This window comes from Styela clava, chromosome 11 (genome assembly GCF_964204865.1).
Source record: "Styela clava chromosome 11, kaStyClav1.hap1.2, whole genome shotgun sequence".
Lineage (NCBI taxonomy): Eukaryota > Metazoa > Chordata > Ascidiacea > Stolidobranchia > Styelidae > Styela > Styela clava.
The window spans coordinates 18,999,639-19,005,584 of NC_135260.1; the positions used below are offsets into that span (position 1 = coordinate 18,999,639).

The 5,946-nt window shown below is 39.1% G+C and overlaps 1 long non-coding RNA gene across 2 annotated transcripts; it reads right to left on the minus strand.

The window, feature by feature from the left end:
- Nucleotides 1–3,690: 3,690 nt before the first annotated feature.
- LOC144429641 (uncharacterized) lies at nt 3,691–5,590 on the minus strand. Of its 2 annotated transcripts, XR_013478940.1 has the most exons (3): nt 5,276–5,590; nt 4,881–4,997; nt 3,691–4,459 (listed from the first exon to the last, which is right to left on the minus strand). It is a non-coding gene; the product is annotated as an uncharacterized LOC144429641 (long non-coding RNA). The 2 variants fall into 2 exon arrangements; XR_013478938.1 differs by having other exon boundaries at nt 3,697–4,997; nt 5,276–5,586.
- Between the last annotated feature and the right edge of the window lie 356 nt (nt 5,591–5,946).

Sequence of the window (5,946 nt, forward strand, 5' to 3'; positions counted from 1 at the left end):
CGCCTTTTGCCAATGGCATAATCAATGTAAAGTATGTTCAATCAATTTTTTATTGTACTAAAATAAAATATACTTTTCAAGACTTCATCACAGTTCTTGGAAATTTAGGAATTTTCTAACCAATTTTGCGATCACAGACATACGAATCAAATTAAAATTTAATCGGACAGTTTACCACTTATTTTAAAGTCCGCAGATTGCCGTGATATTTTACAAAAATAATACTGTATTACATTTATAATGTCGTAGGTCGACGTAACTACCAGTTGCGCAGAAATCAATTAAATTTATATTTCAAGACATTATGCTCGTATCAGTGGCGGCGCGTCTATAGGGCCAACCGGGGCAATGCCCCGGTTGTTTTTTCGGTATAATGAAAAATATTCGAAAAATACCTCAATATCGGTTGCACAGACTGTCTACACTAGCCATATTCTCCCGACATGGTTCATTTTTCGCTCGCAAAGCCTTCGCCGAACGTCGACGGGGCGACGCCGATTTTGCCCCGGTTGCTCATTGTATATCGTATTCTCTCTTTTATCTTCCACTCGCCGCGTTTGTTTTCTGTTTCTTTTACTAAATCATCGGGGCTAGCCCCGAAATTATGACGACACAATGCCGACGTTTCTTACAACAACGTGTTGACATATTCACGCATTCCTTCTCGTTCGTTGGTTGCTTGAAGAGTTGATAGTTTTCTCGCCTTCGTTTTTGTCGCTTGTTTCGCTATTTGAATCAGTTAGAGACCTTTAGTCCATTTGCTTTCGATTTTCCACATTCCTTTTGAGCTCCTCACTTCTTTCCGGCTTCGCATTTCTTAGCCTTAGACCTCATAATGGATAAGGTTGATGCACTACTTCGCACTCCGTTTTCGCAGCTGCCGCTGGAACAAAAATTAGAGGTACAACGTCTTGGGCCTTATCAACCAAAAAATTGTTCACTGGAACAATCCCATGACGGAGGAAAGCGTCGGCGTACATTCTGCGCAGAAACTTGGTATAAAAAAACACGAATGGTTGTGTTACAGCGAGGACATAAATGCACTTTTTTATTTTTATTGCCTACTTTTTGCTACCGCCCGTGACTCACGTTGGTTTAAATTTGGTTTTAGAGATCTTAAACATCTTTCCGAGCGTGCCAGGGATCATCAATCTTCTAGAGCATCTGGACAATGCAGTAAAATACCGAACATTCGGAAATGTTAATATTGCAGCACAGTTGGATGAAGGACGCGCGGTTTCTATTCGTCGGCACAACCAAAACGTCGAGAAAAACCGCCATGTTCTCGGTCGATTGATAGATGTTTTGAAGTTCATTGGTTGTCACGAGCTGTCCCTCCGTGGGCACGATGAACGGGCTGGCTCTTCTAATAGAGGGGTATTTTTGGATATGGTGGAATACACCGCATCCCTAGATACAGTATTGAGAGATCATCTTGATGCCGCAACTGTTTCGAAAGGGACATCTAAGGATATCCAAAATGATTTGCTCGACTCAATGTATAAAATTTATTTACAACATTTGGCTCTGGAAATTGAGAATTGCCAGTTCCTTTCGATTCAGTCTGACGAGACGACTGACATCACGTGCGTTTCCCAACTGGCTGTGATTTTTCGGTATGTGAAAGATGGTAAGCCTACCGAGAGATTTCACAGCTTTGTACCAATCGTTGATCGCACGGCTTGCGGGATATCGGCTGTACTGAAAGAAGTGTTACAGCCTTACAACGCGAAGTTAAAATTGATAGCTCAAACTTATGACGGCGCGGCATTTTTTACATTGTTATGCACACCAATTTAACCTCGTTATTAAAAATATGTGTCTTGATACCCCTCTCGTCCGTATATTTTTTGCAAATGTTTCGGGGTTTTCTTCATTTTTTTCCGTTTCGCCGAAGCGCTCTGACCTCCTTCGCCAGATATGTAGCCGCTGTCTCCCAGCTTGTGCACCAACACGTTGGAACTTCCAATCACGCGTGGTGCAGGGCGTGTCCGAAAGTAGGTCTGAGCTCATTGAGTGTTTCAATGGCATTCAGAGCTCTCCGGTTTGGGACGAACGCTCTGTGAGGGAGGCGGCTGGTCTAAAGCGTCTGCTAGAAGATGGTGAGTTTTCATTTTTTCTCGCTTTTTTCTCCGCAATCTATCACGTGGATGTATTATACGGCGTATTGCAGTCAAGGCTAATGGATGGAGCGTCTGTGCAGTCGTGTATTTCAGCCACCTTGCCGCGTTCTCTTTGATGAACCCCAAAAATTTTTCAAAATTTGCACGTCAATTTCCCATCCATTTGTTGGCCACTGTCCCCAAATTTTACCCCATGATAAACGTGGGTAAATTGGAAAATGAATTGCGATGTATATACACCAATCAAACTTTTTTGAACATCACATCAACTTGCGCGCTCTATGGGTTCCTCATAGATAACACTCTAGTAACTACCTTTGCGGCGTCTGCAAAATTTCTGGACATCATTTTGACGACGCCTATTTCTCCTGCCGACGCAGAGCGAACATTCAGCACGCTGAAGCGTATTAAAACGTATCTCAGAAACACAATGAAGCAAGATAGATCAAATTCCTTGGCTGTTTTATCCATTCACAGAGACGTTATTTCTGGGATGCATGACTTTAATCAGCGCGTTATTGAGCACTTTGCTTCCAAGAAACCGCGGCGTGTTGCATATATGTTCAAGCAGTAGAAGTCTAGCAGCATATATATCTATGAGTGAGCGACGCATGTCCTTATCTTTGCATTAACTTTCTTTTCTTCATAGTAACGTTTCATTGTATTTATCTGGGTAAATATTGCCTTTCCTTTTGAAAGAGGTTTCAAAATAAACTATGTCTATATTTATTAATCTCTTGACTTGGACCGGTTTCAAAAAAACTTTCTTATCGTTAAAAATTGTCGCTTTTGCCGATTGGTTGTTACCGATGGAATGGTTTTTATACTCATAAAATGATGGGAGAACTTACAGCGCTCATCCTGTCCCTGTAGATGGGGGTGACTTGGTCCCGCAGTAGCTTGCCCCGGTTGTCAAAATGACCACGCGCCGCCACTGGCTCGTATATACTCATGGATTAAATATTTTGGGCAACAGAAAAAAATCACTACCCACTGAAAAAGCGATGACTGTTTCAAAAGCAATTAGGCCGCGAGCCGAGGCCCTGAAAAACGCCTAGAAAGTGAGTTTCGTAGCGCACATCAGGTAACTACCTGAAAATGATTTTAAAATGTTCCTTAAAAATTTAGTAACAAATATTGCCTTGTTCCCACTTCCAAAAATTGCACGTTTTACGGAAAAGACGCTTTTACTACAAGAAATATGTGCTACGATCTGTCCTATATTCTCTACATTTTCGGCACTGAACAATGACTTCTGCATGACGTAACAATTGAATTAAACCAGCTGTTAGCGAGCGGATGAATATTAGTTATTTCTGCTCGACCTTGCGCTGAGTTGGGCAGGCTTTCCATAGCCCTGTTTAGTTATTATTAGTTAAGTTATGCTAAGACGTTGTTGAAAAATGTATAAGTAAATTATTAAACACTTGTAGATCCTTACCACGGATATGGGCCGTGAGACGAAACCATGAAAACGCCCAGAAAATGAGTTTCGTAGCGCACATCTGGTAACTAAATAAATTCTTCAGTTTTGAGTGAAAACGAACATAATGAACGCATTACAGCTTGTTCCACAATCCTGGTGCGAAATTGAATATAAGAGGTTCCCGGAAATTCAATAACCATAAGTTTACAACGCATACATAAGAACTATACAATTCGAGAGCCCTACAGCACACTAACACAAATGTATTCCTGTAATGTTTTGCCTGACCAAAATCGGACTTCCTCAGTCAATCATAATTTATTAGGTAGATTACGAAAAATATGGCATACACGTAACCAACAACAAAAAATACTTTAATTGTGTGACAGGAGTCGGGAGTGACCTCGAAAGCAGCGACACCAACAACGCTGATTCACATTTGAGAATAAATTTTATGTAATAACCACAAGCAGTTTACAACAAGAACAGCATAAAAAGCTACTTCCATTTTATAGAAGCTATCAAGTATCAAACGTATTTATTTTTAAGCAATGAAGTCACAAATTAACATCGTGAGCACGAAAACACAAATAAATCAGTTATTTCTCACTTAGAAATTTACCGCAAAAGTCAAGAAAATTAAATGAATGTACAATATGTACATAACATAGTGAACAGAAATATTACAATTTACAATTAATCTTTTTTTAGTTTATGTGGTTATGTATTTGAACAAAGGCAATAATATTTCTAGAAACAGGACTACGACACTAACAAATGTCCGAAAAAAAAAAACAAATGTATGATACTTATTAAATCAACTGTAATATCTAATTCACTTTCTTCTGAATTGTTTTCGAAATCCACTATCTCAAAAATCGACTTTTCCTCTATAGGTGTACTGTGATTTCTGCAGTCAATACAAAAACAAAAATCTGTGCAATTTAAGTTGATTTTGGCACACTTTCATAAATTATTTTGACTATTTTTCTTTGCAGTTTGCCAACTCAAGAACTGATTTGAGGGCCACATGCTTCTTCAGTGAATCATTGTTGGGTGAAGAGTATAATCCTTATGTTTGACAGTGTTAAATAGACGTGCCCTGGTATCATTTACATTCTTCATATCCTCTTCAAATTCCTCAGCTTTATTTATTAATACCTCGTTAACCTCGAAAGATCTTCATAGTCGAGGGAAAAAAATGAATTGAAAATCTCAATGAAGTCTCCAACATGAATTTGATGGGCAGTTCCAATTGCAGAAAAGTGCTAAAGTATTTCAATATGAATAGCCCATCTAAGCTGTTTGCAACTATTATGATTCTCATATACCTTTAAGCTTCAAGACTTCTTGTTTAATCCATTTTATAGCACTGATAGCAGCAGGGATCAGAGCCTGCGTTAGGTCGGATTGGTGGAACATTGCCGTTTTCTTTTGTAGTACAGTATCTAAAATAAGGAAGAAAATAATATTTGGAGCAGCATGATTTTAAAAATACCCCTAAATACTAACTAATACCTTGAATACATAATGCATTTTATCTGATGTACTAAATGAGCGTATATATGCTCATTGCATGTTCTACAGTCCAGCAGTGTTTGCATACCATTACTAGACTATATCTACACTAAATTTTGATATATCACAGTCTGAAATGTCCTATGACAGTATGAGTATGGACTATATTTTGAAACATCAACTGTTTGTCTACAACTTCATTTCTCACCTCTCAATCATTTCCAATGCTACCTTTCTTTCCACTCCGGCATAACTTATCATTGCTTCCCAGGTTCTTGTCGACTCTATGAATTTAGATTTAGACCAACCGACATTAGTAAAATTGATTAATTTCTTCTCTTTCACACAACCGTGCATTACAGAAACAGCCATTCATTTCTATTTCCAAATATGCTGTGGCCTATATAGTAGTATAAGTCTGCTGAATAGTCAAGAAGAGTCATTAAATTAATCATAAACATTTCATGCAAGCCAGAAAATATCGTTGTTTGTGACATATTATTCTAGGTCTACCCTTCCTTGGAGTTACCGCACCGTACCTATTTAACAACGTCTTATGAGCTAGTGCTCAACTAAAATTGCTATTTATGGCAAGGATATACAAGTGTTTAATATCTTACCTATACTTTTCAACACCTCCTTAGAATAACTGGACTAATATTACGAGAGGGGTTGGTAGCCTAAAAGTCTCATTGCGCGCAGCGCATTACGCACAGTGAGGCCGCATTAGGAGCAGCGCATTGCGCACAATGCGAGATCGCATTAGGAGCATCGCATTGGGCACAGTGAGGTCGCATTAGGAGCAGCGCATTGGGCACAATGCATAGTCGTATTAGGAGCAGCGCATTATGCACATTCAGGATTGACAATTTACCCATC